General features: G+C 44.7%; 1 protein-coding gene across 5 annotated transcripts in view; it reads right to left on the reverse strand.

Annotated features, from left to right (window-relative positions):
• The window catches only part of LOC138452942 (zinc finger protein 268-like), a 249,740-nt gene that overhangs the window by 62,452 nt on the left and 168,118 nt on the right, over window positions 1-19,170 (reverse strand). For 3 of the 5 annotated variants that reach the window (XM_069605308.1, XM_069605307.1, XM_069605309.1), the window contains exon 4: window positions 1,362-1,578. The exons of the other annotated variants lie outside the window; for them this stretch is intronic. The gene's annotated coding sequence lies outside the window, so the exon portion shown is untranslated. The remainder of the gene's footprint in view (window positions 1-1,361; window positions 1,579-19,170) is intronic. 5 annotated transcript variants of the gene reach the window in all.

Below are 19,170 nucleotides of genomic sequence, written 5' to 3' on the forward strand. Positions count from 1 at the left end.
GTTGAACCTGCCCCTACCCCACCCCACAGACCTGCAGTATCCCCATGATGAGAACAAACATGCATCTGTGCCAGAAGCCAAACCCACGCATCACGTGGTCAACAACACCGTGAATGATATACACCAACTCCCCCAACCAAGCATTTTTGAATGTATTATTATGTCCCTGTTCCTCCCCAAATCTACGATGTTCCCTACAGAGCAGAATTCTTCATATGACAAGAGCATCCGTAGTATTAGTAGCAACATTGGCTGGATAATGACGGCTATGCAAGTATTCCCACACGAGCAAAGCGACAAGTTCGAAAACAGAAGTACAACGCTACCGTGGGCTTGGTCTTGATGCAATAGAAGATGTGTGCCATGCAGAGCTGTACAATAGATGGTTTAATGATATGAGTGTGGTGGGAAGGAACAGAGTGAATGGGAGCTGTTATGTACTGTAAGGAAGGCATGGTATCAAACAGTAAGACAGACACAAGTGACCACAGTTCAGGGGTGTTTATTGAACTTCAACATTGGTGTGATAAATGCCTAATCTAATCCTAAATCTAAAGATGGGAGCAGGTTACGACCATCAAATAATAATAAGGCAGTCTTAGTGGTGTCTTGTCAAAATAAAAGGGCCTCTACTAAAACTTATTGCCAAGCCTTACCTCTAAATACAAATTGTGTGGAAAACAGTGTTATGCAAAAGAACAGTGCTCAGGAAATGATATGTCAGGATATCTGAGCCATTAGCTCCCCTTCCCCACGTTTTCAGCAGGTGACAAAGCGGTACACTAGGGCTTAGCACAGTCTTTGGCTTCTTGGCTACAAGGTCAAATTTAAAAACGTCAACATCAGGGCCATTTGTGCGAATGTCTCTTTGCCATTCAAAGTCTCTTATTTCAGAGGGCCTGATACAACACGATAAACATCAAAGTTATTTTCTTCATAGGATTTCACATGGGTGATTTTCTGTTCAGACCCATTTTATCACAAAATCTTCAATTGATCTCCCTCTGCCGGGCTTGCATCAAATTCAAGTACTTTTCCAAACTTTCTCTATTTCACCAAAATTCAAGACTTTCGACTGTTTGCAGGATTTTGCTTGACATGTCGCAGGTCCACTTCGATTCACATTTATTTGTTCTCTGTCAATTGACCTCCCTCTGCCGGGCTTGGCCCAAGTTTATCTACTGTTATTACTTTTCAGCTGGATACCTTACAGAGACCTTCGATTGAGCACCCACATGGTGGCGACCCACTCCTTAAAAGGTAAAGTAGTTTACTTTAAAATTCAATCACTCAACAGCAGCTTTAACTTCACTTGTGTCTATTATCACAGGCATTTTGAAAATGTTCGTTTCACCACTCACCACACATGGTCCTATTTGCAATCTTGGCTTCAACACAGACCAGTCTGGTATTGGTCTCCCCAACTCACTGCTGTGTTGACTTCACTGCTGCTGCTTTGTTCTCTCCACCTTCATTACTGATGTGGGAGGGCCCCGGGTATCTCTCACACACAATGCAGGATTCTTCAGCCTGGTTTCCCAATCTTACGCTTTCTATTCTCGAGGTCTCTGGAAAAACCTAAAGAGCAAGAGGCACATTATGAAGCAACAAGCTTTGCCCTCAAAATTCTGTTAAAACTATCGCACAATATTGCATGTCAGGTACAAATCAACGCAGCGCGTCTGGCTGGTCTGGGAAAGGGTAATCCCAACAGCCAGTGGTTTGGTTGCATTGGCTCTTCACCGCTGGACGCAAATGTGAAGGTACGTTCCAAAGATAATGGCCCCCGCCTACCTAACTATGTGGAACGAACGAAAGTTGAGATCTTACTGGGTAGTGACAATGATGGGGGTAATGAAGATGCCATTTAACAAACAGAGAAAGGAGGAGGAAGAAAAAGATGGTCATTAATGAGGCAGTAGGGGACAGTGGGGAAGATGACGGTGTAGTGAAATCCCTGAATAGTAAACGCTCATGGACGCACACTAGGAAGAAAGCAGCCAGAAGAGCCAAGAGGGCGGCCTCTAAATCAGGAAGCCTCACTAACTGGCTTTTAGGAGGAGGACATTACCCGAAATAGAAGAAGAAATCCTGGAACGCTCCATTGATAGCTCTAAATCTTCTCTGAATGGTAGCGCAATATCCATCGAAACCTCTGTGTGTGAATCCAATTATGAACCTGAAGAGGTGCTAAGAGAAGTGGTGACTACTTCCAAGCCCATGAAACAAAATAAGTGGATTTTGGTGGAGGAAAAAAAGAGCGTTCTTCCACTCAAATCATTTAACATCAGGGGCATGACTAAAGGAAGGAGGAAACCCATCAGCCCAAGTAGACTGCTGGACATTTCTAACCAGCTATTACCACGAAGGTTGATCAAAAGTGAGGACCTCAAATGTGTTGAACTATGTGAGAACATGATAACCAAGGTCCACTGCTATGCAGCAGAGGGGGTGGGCTTAAATAGAGGCCTCTCTGGGGAACTCACAGAGGGTAATGAGTTGGACTTTGAATGTGACAGCAAATAGACTAAGAAAGGTAAACCGAATAGCAACAAGTATAACAATAAAGTGACTAGAAAAGGTGTGCATTATGAAAAGACTAACAGCGGTAACACGGGCGACCCTAATGCAAGATAACACTGGGAATGGCTCTGTTTCTTTCTCCAGCAGTAACACGGGCGACCCTAATGCAAGATCACACTGGGGAATGGCTCTGCTCTTTTCTCCAGAGGTAACACGGGCGACCCTAATGCAAGATCACACTGGGAATGGCTCTGTTCCCTTCTCCAGCAGTAACATGGGCGACCCTAATGCAAGGTCACACTGGGAATGGCTCTGTTCCTTTCTCCAGCGGTAACACGGGTGACCCTAATGCAAGATCACACTGGGAATGGCTCGGTTCCTTTCTCCAGCGGTAACACGGGCGACCCTAATGCAAGATCACACTGGGAATGGCTCTGTTCCTTTCTCCAGCGATAACACGGGCGACCCTAATGTAAGATCACACTGGGAATGGCTCTGTTCCTTTCTCCAGCGGTAACATGGCCGACCCTAATGTAAGATCACACTGGGAATGGCTCTGTTCCTTTCTCCAGCGGTAACACGGGCGACCCTAATGCAAGATCACACTGGGAATGGCTTGGTTCCTTTCTCCAGCGGTAACATGGGTGACCCTAATGCAAGATCACACTGGGAATGGCTCGGTTCCTTTCTCCAGCGGTAACATGGACGACCCTAATGCAAGATCACACTGGGAATGGCTCTGTTCCTTTCTCCAGCGGTAACATGGGCGACCCTAATGTAAGATCACGCTGGGAATGGCTCTGTTCCTTTCTCCAGCGGTGACACGGGCGACCCTAATGCAAGATCACACTGGGAATGGGTCGGTTCCTTTCTCCAGCGGTAACATGGGTGACCCTAATGCAAGATCACACTGGGAATGCTCTGTTCCTTTCTCCAGCGGTAACATGGGCGACCCTAATGCAAGATCACACTGGGAATGGCTCTGTTCCTTTCTCCAGCGGTAACATGGGCGACCCTAATGTAAGATCACACTGGGAATGGCTCTGTTCCTTTCTCCAGCGGTAACATGGGCGACCCTAATGCAAGATCACACTGGGAATGGCTCTGTTGCTTTCTCCAGCGGTAACACTGGCGACCCTAATGCAAGATCACACTGGGAATGGCTCAGTTCCTTTCTCCAGCGGTAACACGGGCGACCCTAATGCAAGATCACACTGGGAATGCTCTGTTCCTTTCTCCAACGGTAACACGGGCGACCCTAATGCGAGATCACACTGGGAATGGCTTGGTTCCTTTCTCCAGCGGTAACACGGGCGACCCTAATGTAAGATCACACTGGGAATGGCTCTGTTCCTTTCTCCAGCGGTAACACGGGTGACCCTAATGCAAGATCACACTGGGAATGGCTCGGTTCCTTTCTCCAGCGGTAACATGGGCGACCATAATGCAAGATCACACTGGAAATGGCTCTGTTCCTTTCTCCCCGCAATGATTGCTAATAACTGAGTGGACACCAAAATCATTACATGGAACATGAGAGGCCATAAACATCTCTTTAAGAAGGATCGATGCCTTAGCCTAATATCTATGGCGGATATTACACTCCTTCAGGAGACCTGGCTCATGACAGCAGTATCATATTTTGATGCTTTTTCATCTTATGGTCGTGGTGCCAGTAGGGGGAAGAAAGGGAGACCGTATGGGGGTTTGGTCACTCTGGTGGCCAATGATATTCCCTCTAAAGAGACCCAAGCTAGCACCAGCAATGATAATGTTCTGGGTGTTGACATACTGATTGGAGGGCAAGCAAAGGTGCTGGTAATTAAGGTCTATGATCCTCCGGGGGATGTATTCCCTCTGGGCATTCAGGGCACAATCTTTGAGTTGATCACTAGCAGTCACCTTGATGGTGATGACATGGATATTATAATTGCCGGGGACCTAAACTCAAAAATCATATATGACAATGGTAATGTTGCCATTGTGAGCAAGGTAAGGAATGGGAACAAAAACCATAGGTGGAAAATGTTTTTTGAAGAAATTGAGCTACAAATGGTGACTGGTACAGTCACAACAGATATACCCATGGGGGCGACATGGCACAACGATCACTGTACCTCTACCCTGGACTACATGTTTGTTAACACTGCAACTCTAGATAAAGCCTTGGAACTGCAGGTTCACTTTAATCAGTTCAGCGATCATGCAATCCTCTGTTTTAGCTTTAGTAACGTGTGTATGAGGACTATTACTAGTGATAGGACGGGGGGTGAACTAGAAATAAACAGCTCTCAATTGGGATCGTCTGATAGGAACTTGGAAAAGACCAAAATCTGTAGTAGAGGTAAGATAGACAATTACAGTCATGTGAATATCGTTATCTCACATGAGGAACTTTTTGGGTGATATCAATTGGGAATACCCCCGCGAACAGGATCAGATTCAATTTAGAACGTGTCGCATTGGTTCATGAAAAAGCAAAGACATTGAGTTCCTCCACTCCGTTGGTTTAAACAGGAACAAGTATTCCAACATCACCACTTATTGCGCCACAAGCAAATTGGGTTAAAGTAATTTTCTGAAATAAAATGGGTCTCAAGTACCAATTTGGTTGTTAAACGAAATATCTCTGTGGTACCAACCGAGACTCCAAGGAGAAAGAAAACCAAGTGGTTCATCCCAGCCAGTGAGTCGAGGGGAGTGTCGATAAGAAACTGTGTTGAACGATAAATAGCCAACGGCTAGTTTGAACTTTTGAGAAGCTGAAAGATACGATTGAAGAAATAGAGGGAAAACCAGCAACAGAGTCGGGCACCACATGGGTGCTCAGCGAGGAAACTCTGGGCGATTACCCGATGGTAGAAACTACCGTAATCAGAAGCCCTGGGGAAGAGGCGAGAAGAGGTCGAAGTGGTCATACAGGGGTCTTGTAAAATCCTCTGTACCGTCATAAATCTTTGACCGACAGATGATTGCGAAGCTAAGGGAAGTGAATCCTGTTTGGTGAAATGAGCGCATTAACTGTTTGATAAAAGTTGGCAAGAGTGAACCCGGCAGAGGGATGCTAACGAAAAGGGGAGAGGCCTGAAGTCCCTATGAATAGTGTGTTGATCGAAGTGAACCCGACCGCGGGGTGTCCACAGTGAACTGTTTGTAAAAGTTGGCGAGAGTGCACCCGGCAGAGGGAAGCTGACCAAAAGGGGTACAGCCCAAAAAACTGTTTAAAAAGGCAAAGATTTGTAAATGCAAAAAGTATTGGAAGACCAGGGGAAGTGAATTGCCCCCCTTGTCATTTGAGTCCGAGCCCGGCCGAGGGTGATCCAGGGGTGAGAAGTTATCACCCAAAGTTCATTGGAAAAGGAACTGTTTCATTGATTTGTTGAGTACGATTGGTGAAGGGTCGCCACCCAGAAGCGAGGGACCCAGAGGTGAAGGCATCACCCAAAGTATACGTAGAACTGAACTTTGTGTTTATTTGTTGGATACATCAGGCCTCGAAGGCAACAGACGGCTTATTGAAAAAAGAGACAACCATCGAAGAACCTGATAGCTGGTACGGAACTGTCGACTCGTGCTGGGAAAGCTTGAGCGTGTGCTGTGCTCAGGAGATCCACTGTCTCCCATGCTCAAATCGTAGGGAAGGGAGACCCCTGGAAATCACATCCTGACTTACTATTTGTGAACACTCCTTTCTTTATTAAAAACCCTATCCCACACTCTCTGTAATTAGTTGTAAGGATTTGGCAATAGGCTTTTATTAGTATAGGCCTTTTACTTTGATACAACGCCACAAGGACTGCCTTATTTTTCATTTGATGGTCGAAGCTTGCTCCCATTTTAGATTTAGGTTTAGATTAGGCGTTTTTCCACCCTGCATTTACAGTTCAATAAACACCCTGGAACTGTGATCACTTGTGTCTGTCTTTACTGTTGCCACTATGAGTTCCTTAGACATCCCTTTAACAAAGTTTTTTCTGTCAATTTAATAGGTTTTTATAAGTGAAAATGTTTCATGGTGTTACAACACTTTATATAAGTTATTAATAATTCCTCTTTTCATATATATGAAAGAATTATAAACCTCCTTTAAAAAACATTTTTTGCAACACATACTTATGTCTGTTGTTATCAGCAGTGCATACAGGGTATGCAAATCATCGTTCAATTGCCTACGGCTTAAGGCTCCACCATGAACCCAGCCGAACCAAACCATCCCTATTATTCACTGCACCTACCCTATATCCAAGCTCAGTGTCCACTATACCCTAAAAATGTAACCGCAAGTGGCTCTGTAAGTGGCTGTTCGGCTGGGACCCTTGGATCACAATCAAGAAGATTGCTGATACAATAACACATCGCTGATTTTGTAGGCCTTTAAGGAGTGGAAACGCAATTTTTGTTTGAATCTTAGAAGATTGGTATATAATTTAGAGGCTTTAACAAGAATTATAGACCCTTAATATCTATTTTATTTGATTTTTAGGATTTGGCTCCGCCCCTTCCCAGAATCCCACAAACTGTGCGGTGCGTGCGCTCAGAGCTAGTGGCTCTGTAAGTGGCTGTTCAGCTGTTCGCTGCTCGCAGCGCAGCACATCAGCCGTTAACCTGATAGTTGACCGTTTTACAGGTTTGATTTTGCACGCGTACATTTAACGTGTTCAATTGAGGTTAATCTCCATCCTGTTATCCCGTCAGTATCAAGCCACGTGTTGCTGCGTTGTGACCCGCCCATGATTCTGACTAAGGTACATCTTGGCTATCACTTGCATGGCATTGTGAACTCCGACTAGCATTCTACTAGCACTGTGTTACTAGAGTTGTTATGCTATGTCTATGTTGTGGCTATGCTTAGAGGTAGCTGGAGAGTAGTGTGACTACGGTTTTGCTGGTGATTGATCCTCGATATTTCATTCTACAGACACGTTGGTAATGCAAGTTTCCACTGAGTGCAGCTAACCGAGCGGTATTGTAGCGGTCCAGCGAGTATTAGACACGTATATAACAAACACTTAAGCCACTCCCAGTACCGTAAAGTGTGCACCGGCATGGTCGATATGGAGTGTGAGCTCGCCACCCATAAGGCTGTAACCGCAAGAAGAATATAGTTTTGCATTCAAACCTACCGCTTCAGCCAAGCCGAAATGCCCCAATAATCAAATTACAGTACAAAATTCTCCTTGCTGACGGCCAGGCCAATTGCCCAGACACCAATGTTTTATCACTGTGTTGTGTACTTACATTTTCGCACTTCTGAAAAAAAAAAAAAACACAGACACATTTGCAAAACCATGCTTTCAGGTCCTTGCCAATGCTCCTTACACGAGTTTCCTGCAAATCCATGCATGTTTTATTTTTTGAAAAGTGTCAAAATGTACGTACATAAAATAGTCATAACTCAGCCCCCACTTGACACATATCCATTCAGACTTTGGACGAACATTCAAGGTTGGGTCTATAATCTTTCTGAAAACCTTGTTCACATTCGTCAAACGGCAACAAAGTTATAAGCCATCTAAAAATGTTGAGATTCCAGACTGTTCGTGGACATCGGAGAAAAGAAACGCCAGGAAGACAGGGTTTCAGGGCTACAGATGAATAGTGACAATCGCAATGAAACACCAGTTCTTTGGGCTTTTTAAGGCCATACCCCATTCTATCCTCATCACCCCCTTACACCTCTCCCAAGATTAGTTTGACAAGTGCAATGTTGTGTTTAATATGCTTTCACTGTGATGTTCGCGGACATCAGCCACTGTCTGCGAATCCAACATGGCAGCGTTTCCAAAATCGGACACACCTCACACTTTTCACCATCCAATCAGCTGGTGCGTCCGATCTCTGCGAACCTCATGCCGCCCTCTGGGCCTATCAGAGGCTAGTACACGGACCGAACAGGGAAGCGAGTCTGTGGACCGAACCCAGATGTCACTTAATTTTTTATACATACTTTTAGAAAAAAACTACTGGACGGATTTACACCAAAATGAAATGTTCAGCATACTTCCCAACATGCTACAAACCTGAAATTTGGAATGCGAGTAGGTTCCATAGTGTAGACAATGTAAAATGTATAAAATACACATTATTCAGATTTTTGCCGTAGTCCGACAAACTTCAGCAGTTCATTGTTCCTAAACTTTCCACACTCTCAGCATTCTAGCTGACATTAGCGGCACTCACTTTTGAAGTCATGTGGGTGACGTAAAATGGGGCTTTTGTAGTAATGCGGGTGACAGGAAATGGTGCATGTCTCTCCACTAGTGTCTGCAATGACGCTGTCCGTCACATCGTGGCAAATCTCTCATGATTATTACAGAAACTTAATTTTCCTCCATAGTTGATGAACGTATGCCATCTCAACAGTACTAAGCTTACATGCTTCATTCAGCCATACACGTTTGGGTAAAGCACTTGAAGCTTGCACAATTCAGCCCTACACGTACGGCACGTATTTTGAGGTCGCTGCTGCCTCGGCTCTAGATCGGGACATCAATAATGTTGCTGCGCAATCTCAATGCTCCAAGTAGTTGGCATCGATTTACGGGATTCATGCTTTTCTCATGGTCAGTTTTATGTGGCTTGCTCCAGAGTTAGAAACAAAGACAATTTGTTAAAAGTACCTCCTACAGGTAAGACTAGAAATATTGTCTACAAAGAAGCATTGGTTTAGTTCAGTAAATAAACTTCAAACTAGGACTGAAGTAGGAATTAATGTGCCAAGCACGGGTACACCTGCAAGTAGTTTATAACAGGAAGTGATGTTGACATCCCATACAAAATGCCAGCAGGCCCTGAGGCAAAATGGTCGCCATATTGAAATGGTGTAAAGACTCTTTTTAAAAATCAGTCTACGTTAAACCACAGATGCCTGTATGCAGGCATGTGGAGCTACATGTACTAAAAAGAAGTGTTTGTGACCAAAACAAACCCAAAAGTTAAACGGTATAAATTAACTAAATAAGCAAAAATAATGTCAAAACTACAGTAAACAAAACATAGACAAAGTAAAGAAGGACTACAAAACAATTAGACAGCAAGACTTGTGAGAAACAGTATGAAGAAAAAATAAGAAACAAATAGCAGCAATAAGTAACCCAACTGCATAAAAACCGTATAAGAGGGTGTATGAAGGAGTCCTAAGCCGGGCAGTCCGGCATCCCCACCGCCAATGGCAATGCCAAGTGGCCCATCACAAGGTCCTGTGAGAAACCTGAAGGTGTCTCACCCGCTAGTCCCCGGAGAACTGTCATCCAGGTGGCCAGGACACTGCCATCGCTATTGGATCCAGTTCCCTGGGGTGGACCAGTGGGGGAGGAACACATGGGCGAGGGGTCTTCGGGGAGTGGAAGTGGTACACTGACGGGTGAGACACGGTGCCCCATTCCCTGTAACACCTTTTCCCCATCCTACCCTGAAGGATATTTAGAAGCTCTACCCCTCGCCCCCCTTTTCAGACACAAACACTTTCTTACACCATAACAGACACCGAACTAACACCATAGCTGTTTACCTGACATGTCCCAACACACGGGTCAGGCAATTGACAATAACCACGCACACCTGACGGCCCTTTACCTTCCCCACAGGGATAAAAGGCGGACCATGAAAGCACACTTCGAGCAACGCCGTACGCACGAGGAAACAGCTACACCGAACTGGCAGTTCAAACGGAGGAGAAAGGTGGCGAGACCTGGAAGGACGTCAAAGGGGGAACTACCCTTTCCCTTTTCAACTCAGACCCGCGAAACTTCAGGGAGGGAAATCAGAAGACCGGGAGTTACAGCTGGCGTGTGGAGGAGCAGATGTCAACGGTGCACGGGTGCCTCCCGCGTTGATAGCACAAGCGGGGAGGCATGCCAGCTACCGCAGTACCATCCTTGACACCAGAGGAAAGACCGGCCAAAGGGTTCAACACAGCCAGTGAGTTGGAAGAAGCTGATAACAAAACTGACATGTGCTGAGTCCAAGGTTGCAAGTCGCAACATTTGATGAATGTAGGAACCAGAATCTGAGAACTTGTGTATATTAGAACGTTTGTGAAAGCCCAGAGAAGGGCTAGCTGCAGAGTGGTCAGGCGCCGTAGGAGTGCTCAGTCGAAGGACTTTTGCTGGCCCCTTTTGTGTTGAGAACTACAAGTACCAGAAGACCCTGGTCCTACAAAGGTCACGTCAAATCCTTTGTACAATCAGAAGTCTCTGAATGGTGGTTGAGAGAGAAGGCTAGGGGAAGTGAACCCCGCTTTCAGAGAGGATTGTTAACTGTGAAATAAGACAAGTGTGAACCCAACAGAGGGATGCTGCAAGAAAGCTAGGACAAGGAAACCCCTGCTTCCTGAAGAAAATGAGAAATACGTGAACTGTGTTAGAAATACATGAACTGTGTTAAAGAAAGGCTGTAGTGAACCCGACGGAGGGAGGTCCAGTTGCAAGGAGGATCTGAGCCCGGCGGAGGGAGATCCTATGGGCGAAGAGCAATCGCCCAAAGTGCAAGACTGCCGAAAGAATCTGTGTTTGTTTATAGTTTTGGTCCAGCAAGCCTTCGAAGGAAAGAGACTTGGCCCTTGAAGGTTCTGGTATCGAACTGGAATCATGAGCCTCATGCTGGAGAGGCCCAGGAGTGTGCTGTGCTCGACTTGTCCCGTTCTTGACACGTATGGAAGGGAGACCCTGCCCTACCATTTTGAATTATCATTTTGAGAACACTTTCTTTTCTGGTGAACATTTTCCCACACTCTTTTTGTAACTTAGTGGTGAGGATTGGCAATAGTTTTTTTTAGGTATAGGCCCTTTTGATTTGACAAGACGCTACTAGGACTGCCTTATTATTTGATGGTTGTAGCTTGCTCCTATTTTAGCTTTAGGTTTAGATTAGATGTTTTTCTCACCCCTGCATACAGTTTAATAAACACCCTTAAACTGTGATCACTTGTGTCTGCCTTTAACATGGAAAGGCACCCAGTTTACATCAATTCGACTGTCTAATAGCTTCACATTCTGTATGTACCAGTGATTTCCACAATGAAGCTTTATTTTTATAAGCAAAATGGGTTTGTCAGGGAAGAGATTAGCAGTGATATCATCATGCTGCAAAATATTCCAATGTTTAGAGATGATTTGCTTTACTTGATTACTTTGATGTAAGTAGGTGTAAGTGTAAAACAAATTAGCCAATTCACGCCAAAGTCATTCTTGTAGTAGTGTATCTCGTGGCAACGTATCAGCTTTGGCTTTAGCAACTGATAAGTCTCCTTCATCATAGTACCTTGCTCTAAAGCGCTCCAGCATCTGGTTACATTGTTTCTCATATTCCATTGGGTCAGATATTATCCAAAGTTTTACCAGTTGACTAAAGGCTAACCCTTTCATAGTATTCGGAGGATCAAAACATTTTGCATGTAGGAAGCTGTTCCTATCAGTTGGCTTGGTATATAGTGAAGTACATTTCCCCTCACTGAATTGCAGATGGGTGTTTAGGAAGCGCATTGCTGTCTAGTCTGTGCAAAAGGGAATTGAATGCAGTCATGTAGAAAATTAACTCAGTCTTGGTACCCTGCCAGACGTCAATGAGATCATCAATATAACGTCTATAGAAGAGTATGTGAGATTGTGCCCTCTCTGTTAATATCAGATGCTGCTAGAAGTAATGCACAAATACACTGGCATAACCTGGGCCACACTCGCCCCCATGGAAGTACCAGTTCGGAGATAAGTCTATTCTAAAAGCAGAAAAATCTATTCAAGACCAATTCGAGTAGTGCAAATACAAAGGTTGTGTCTGCTCCTATATTGTCGTGTTGGAGGATGAACCACTCCATGGCGCTCAACCCCACTTCGTGAGGTATTGGCGAGTATTGGCTGGTCACATCACTCGCGAACAACAATATGTTAGTGTACGTTGGTGCAAGAGAATAAAATTGCCTCAAGAAATCTCCTGTGTCCTTCAGGTAGGTGGGGGTAGATGTAATCAGTGGTTGTATGATCTGGTCTATATATTTGGAAAGTGGTTCAAATATGCCGACTGTCGCTGCCACAATCGGACACCCAGGAGGGATTGATTAAAGAATATTGAATCTTTGGACATATGGAGGAAATGGGAGTAAGAGGATGGTTTCCTGTCAGAAATGGTTGCGTTTTATTTGAAATGAGTTTGTTCAATTCAGCGTGGTCTAACACTTCTTTGATAACTGCTTGTATGGAACATATTAGGGGCTGTTGCCTAAAGTCCAATTAAGGGCTTCACAAAACTGTCCACTCAGGCAGTGCACAACTCTGCTCTTAGTATAAGGCTGTACCCCATGAGTATTTGGTAGCGTAGACAAAGCAGCCAGGCTTATCTTAGGAGGGAGAGAGGGCTATAGGAAAGTACAAAGAACCTGTAGCATACAAATGGTTCAAAAGAAACACTTCGACCCAGAGATATTATATAAAAATGAAGGTTTATTTTAAATACAAGTAGGCCAAGATAAATCTTGGGGGCCAGGGTGAGTAAGCACTTTGTCATAGAATCATAAACACGCTATAAAAACACAACACAATGCTTACAGTACACAGACCAAAGCAGAGACCTTATTCAGAATACTAACCGAAATTCTAGGTAAACCCAACCAAATTAACCACATTTAGAATAGAACACATCTATTCAAGGGGAGTCAAGCCATTTTACTGTTAGATTACTTTTTGTAATGCAAGGGTAGTAGACATTTTCAGTTATACCGTGACACTCAGTTGTAGGAATAACACAGTAAACCAACCTACAAGTATACTTTTCTTAATAGTGGAACACAAATTCATGGAAAGGTATGAACCTACAACTACTTTTAGGATAAGAATGAGTGTGAATGGGCAACTACCTCATCGAGCTAATACCTAATTATAGAAAATAGCCTTTTCATACAAATCAAAAAACGGTCATACAGTTCAAGGGATTGGAGAGCAATGCACTGGTCAACCAACCTGACACTAGCCCTAAATCATGAATGTATAAGTAAAATAGAAAAAAGTGAACATATGCACTATATCCTACAATTATAAATCAATTATATACAAAACAGAAGCAATGTTCCAAAGTTATTGCCAAGTCGTTTCTCTTTAATGGACTGCTGCCAACACATGTTTCGACCTTTACCATCACGTCTTCTTCAGGACTAAAATCATGTGCATCTGATTCAAATGATATAATTCACCAAACGCATAAGTTATTACACCAAAATATTGTTGCATATTATACATTACCACCATATTAGAAAAAGAAATCCATTTGTCCCGTTGCATCTGTAAGAAACCTCAGGGTATTTTCCCAAGTAGACCTTGAGAATCTCTTATTCAGGTGGTCAGGGAAGGGCAGGCGCTCTCAGATCTCAGCCCTCGGAGCGGACGAGCGAGGGAGGGAGGATCACCTGGGTAGATGAGGCCGGGGTTATGCTTGGGGAAATCCCCCAGGTGAGATGCAGTATTATACTAGGGACGAAGGCGAGGAGGACTAAGCCCCTGAGGCCTTTTTAGGTTATTCCACATCTATCTCCCTTCCACCCAAAGAATCTCCCATACCCAAATCCAACGACCCCTCCATATCTGGTAAATCCAATAGAAACTCAAAACCCTCTGCACTAGGACACTCCATCTCCCAGAGTCCCTGTTCTACAGTTGTGTACCCGAATACTCCCAATCATTCTCCCCCATGTCCCTCTGATTATTTCCCGAACTCTCAATCTGTTGTGACAAAACACTACCCTTCCCATGATCTCTCCTATTCATTCACAAACCCTACAAAGCTCACCTTTCTAAGTTAACCAACCACCCCCTTCCTTATGACACCTTTTCCCCATCCAACCCTGTAGGATACTTAGAAAATCGACCTCCCCCTTTCCGACACAAAAACTTTCTTACACCGTGACAGACAACAGACTAATAACAAAGCCGTTTACCTGACATGTCCCAACACAAGGGTCAGGCAGAGTCAGGCAATTGCCAATAATTACACACTCCTGACGACGAGGCAGCTGTTCCGGCACTGCAATTCAAGAGGAAGAGAAAGGCAGCAAGAACCGAAAGGACGTCCAGGAGGGAAGTGCCCTTGCCCTTATCGATTCAGACCCATGAAGTCTCCAAGAAAGGAATTACAAGGACGAGAACAACAGCCAGGGCTGACCTCTTACCTCTCCGATTGACCCTCCCTGGTCCAACTTGGGTCCTTCCTTTCCTCTATCTCACTCTCTACCTCTGGTGTTTCCCAGGGGTCTAACTTTTCTGGCAGGCTTTTTAACCAATACCTGGCACCCATCATCCACCGTATTGCCACTCTCTGCTCCAACTTTCAGTGCTATGCGGATGACACTCAGCTCGTTTTCAGGCTTTCCTCTGTTACCTCTTTTCCTTCTCTCATCTCCGACTGTCTGTCTGCTATCCAGGCGTGGTGTGCCGCCAATGATCTCTGCCTTAATGCCAGTAAGACAGAGATTCTCCTCATCGGCACACATGCACGCTCCTTTCCTGTCACTCTCTAGCCGGCCTCTCTTGGCCGTCTCCCTGCTCCGAACTGTGAGTCTAAGAACCTCAGGGTCTTCTTCAACTCCACACTCGCCTTTTCTCCTCACATCTGACGTCTCCAAGTCAAACTACCAACTGTACCTCCTCAGAGGTATTCTTCCTTTCCTCTCCTTCCCCCAGATGCTCACTATCTCTAGAGCTCTGGTTCTCTCTAGACTGGACTACTGCAACAGCGTCTTTCTAAATGTGCATGCTTCTACTCTCTGCCCTCTGCAACTCATCCAGAACAGGACAGGACTGCTTGACTTGTCCTTGGCCTCAAGCCCTGGGATTGTATCTCTCCAGCCCTGAAATCTCTTCTTTGGCTCCCAGTGGCTGCAAGGATTAAAGTAAAGTCCCTTTGCATTGTCAACAAGGCTTTCTGGGGCCTGGGTCCACAATACCTTCAACTCTCCCTCTGTAAATACCTTCCCATTCAAGCTCTTCGCGCCTCCACATCCCTCATGGTCAGTCACTTTCACAAGCAACAAGTTGGGGTTAGATCTCTTTCCTTGGCTGGGGCCTCCCTCTGGAACAGCCTCCCTGCCTCTCTGAAACTTGAGGAGAACCATCTTCGGTTCCGGAAGCACCTCAAGACCGTCCTCTCTGCTTCTGCCTTCGCTCTTCCTCGCCCTGGTTACCCTGTGATTTTTCTGGCCCAGGACCCTGCCCACCCAGCCACACACCCGCACTGCCTCCTGGCAACCCTTGCACTTGGGTCTGTATCTGCATCCCTACAGTCCCCTTACCTGCACTTATTAGACACCCCTCGTCTGCGCTTTAACCTTGCACTTGCCATCTTGCTGGCTGCACTACCAGTTGTTGTTTTACTCCTTGCTCAGCACTTTCCACTCCTCCCCTCTCCCTTGCACATTCCCCCTTCCCTCTCCCTGCACTTGCGTGTTCTCAATGTCACTGGGCCTAGTAAGATAGTTTTGTCCTCCCTTGCCTTGTCACACTCTGAAACACTGGTTTATGAGCGCGCGATACAAATAAAATATCATACCGTGGTACCGCCCTTGACTCCAGAGACAAGAAAAACCAAGCGGTTCATCACAGCCAGTGAGTTGGAGTGAGAACCGATAGTAAAAGAACTGTGATTGAGCGAACGTTGCAAGTGACGACGTAATGTGAATCAAAGAAAAAAAGACCGGGTGTGTTGCAGAACTGTTTTGAAAACCTAAGGTGAGACCAGGTGTTGAGTGGTCCGGCGCCACGTGGGCGCTCATTCGAAAGACTGACCAGTCTCCTTGTTGAAACTACCGATACCAGAAAGCCTTAGGAGTAACGATGCATGTGGTCAAAGTGGTCATACAAGGGTCGAGTAAAACCCTGTGTACAGTCGAATGTCTTGGACCTGTAACGCAGAGGAAAGCAAAGGGAAACAAATCCCACCTTGTGTAGAGCAAGACAAACTTTACCATTGGCAAATGTGAACACGGCTGAGGGATGCCTGCTGAACGGGGTGAGGTCCAATAACGCTGTTAACATTGTGGTGACAAGAGTGAAACCGGCTGAAAGATGTCCGCAATGAAACATTGTTAAAAAAGCCATTGAGGCTTGCGAATACGACAAGAGAAAGAGTCTGAGGAAAGGTTGTAGTGAACCCGACGGAGGGAGGCTAACATTGCAGAAGGATCTGAGCCCCGGAAGAGTGGGATCCCAGGGTGAAGAGTCATCACGCAACGTACATACAGAAAGGAACTTTGTTTTGTTATTCTTGGATACACTAGGCCCTCGGAGGAAAGAGACGTTTGCAGAAAGAGACTTAACCGCCGAAGGTACTGATATCGCTGAAAGGGACTGTAGCCCGTATTGGTTGAAAGGAACTTTTTGTTTTGTTATTTTGATACGTCAGGCTCTCGGGACAAGAGAGTTTGTGGGAAAGACTTGACCACTGAGGATCCTGATATCGCTAAGAACAATAGCCTTGTGCTGAGGAAGCCCAGTTGTGTGCTGTGCTCAAGAGGCTCGCCTTGTCCTGTGCTAACATCTTGACATATTATTTGTGAACACTACTTTCTTTACTTGTGAACATTATCGTAACTTAGCGTAAGGATTGGCAATATTTGTTTTTAAAATTATAGGCCCTTTTTATTTGACAAGATGCCACTAGGACTGCCTTATTATTGTTTGATGGTCGTAGCTTGGTCCCATCTTAGATTTAGGTTTAGATTAGTGTTTTCTCACCCATTCAGACAGTTTCAAAAACAACCTTGAACTGTGATCACTTGTGTGTCTTTACTGTTGCCACCCTGAGTTCCTTACACATCCATAATAGTAAAAGCACAAGGATCAAACACGATTCACAGAGTGGTTTTCAAAGAGAAGGGAGAAAAGCGTATATTAGTACCCATTATAGATAGCACATACAATAATGTAATTAGAAATTGAATTGCCATTTATACTGCTTGAATGCCCAGAGGGCAAAACAACACATTCCCACCACCAAGTCCATGTGTCCACCACCAAAAGCATGCCCATTGTGGGAATTAACTAGCAAACAAAGGCTCTACCAATTTCTTCATTGCCGTTATTATGGAGTGAATGGTATACTAACACCAGTTATAAAGCATCAATTCTTTGACATGTATAATGTTCCCCTTGCCTAAAATGATAAATATTCAAGTATCCACATATCATATGGTCCAAAGATTTAGAAATTATATAAAAAAAGAATTCAATACCTTGTACCAATCTCACATATATATATATAAGGTCTATCGTGAGTGTAACTACTGCAACGATTTGAAAGGTATCATCTAGCTGTGTCACTATATCTGTTGAAAATTTAAAAAAAGCACACAGACACTAGTATCCTCAACTCCATGCAAGCTGTAGGAACCCCAAGACACAAAATGCACAAGTTGGACAGGGGTCCTTACCTTCATAGATAATCTTGATTGTCAAAAAACGAATTCAATTCCAGTGAAAGGCCTCCTCTTGCCTCCAATTCTGATAGTTATTAATCCCATCCTAATATAAGGCACACCAATGTAATGGCCCAAAGATAAAGTTACACTAAAGCAATATGTAACATTACTGCGACTCAAGTCCAGAATTCAAGGATACAGCACCACCAAACCACTAATCAATTCAAAGTCCTCCTACCTCCTGTTCATGAAATAACTTGTCAAAGGTTCAAAGAGAAGTCATTTTAATTCCTGAAGGTTTCAACCTGAAAAAGTGCCACAGATGCCATAAGCATGTGCCTGCAACCCTCAAATCATCAAAAGAGGGAATCTTAAAACGCATCCTAGTGTTATAAAGAGATGTTACTTACAATTAGAGAGAGTCAGTAACCTGTCTTTAGTAATCTGACCAAGATTGAATGACAAGCACTGATGCATCTTAAAAAAGATGAGTGAATTGTTATCAAACAGGCTGATAAAGGAGGCAATGTGGTGATAATGGACAGGAAGGATTATATATCCATGGCTGAAACCCATCTGAATGTACCAGGTATGAGAAACTGAAATACAAATCTATTCAAGAGATTATGAACGAGTCTGCTGAAAAATGGGCAAGAACAGGATTGACAGATGATGATTTGCATTTTTTTTTTTTACATTAGTGCTCGTTTTGATCCGTGCTTCCTGTTTTGCTGCACACCGGTGCTCTCCTTCCAACCTGGAGCGGCGTGCACTTGGGCAGAGTGGAGTCTCCACATCTACTGCCCATTTGCCTGGTGGCCCGAGAGGCAATTCCAAGATGGCCACCCCCTGCCCAGCAACCTAGAAGGACCCTCGGAGTCCTCCTCTTCCCACCTGCATGTCTGCTGATTGGGTGGGAGATTACACAAATTGGCCTATTGGGGACCGGCAGGCTTTAGCCGTCCCCCTCTCCTTAGGCCCTGTCTGTTCCCCTGTCCCTTGCCTGGTCGGGTCTGAGGGTCCTCTCCTACGCCCTCCCACGTAATGGACCACTTATTTCTCTGAAAGTCAGTTCCTTTAACCTCAAAGATCCTTTCCTTCACACCTGGGACTGTTCGTCCTCTCACTTCACCTCATCTGGACTGCGACTAATTTAGCCTTGCCCATTTGCTGAATGCGTTTCACCTTGCCCTGCAGAAATTCATAGTTTGCTTTGCCCAGTTGCTGCATGTATTTCACCTGTTCTGCTG

Source organism: Ambystoma mexicanum, chromosome 4p (assembly GCF_040938575.1).
Source record: "Ambystoma mexicanum isolate Mex_15411 chromosome 4p, UKY_AmexF1_1, whole genome shotgun sequence".
In the NCBI taxonomy this organism is placed as follows: domain Eukaryota; kingdom Metazoa; phylum Chordata; class Amphibia; order Caudata; family Ambystomatidae; genus Ambystoma; species Ambystoma mexicanum.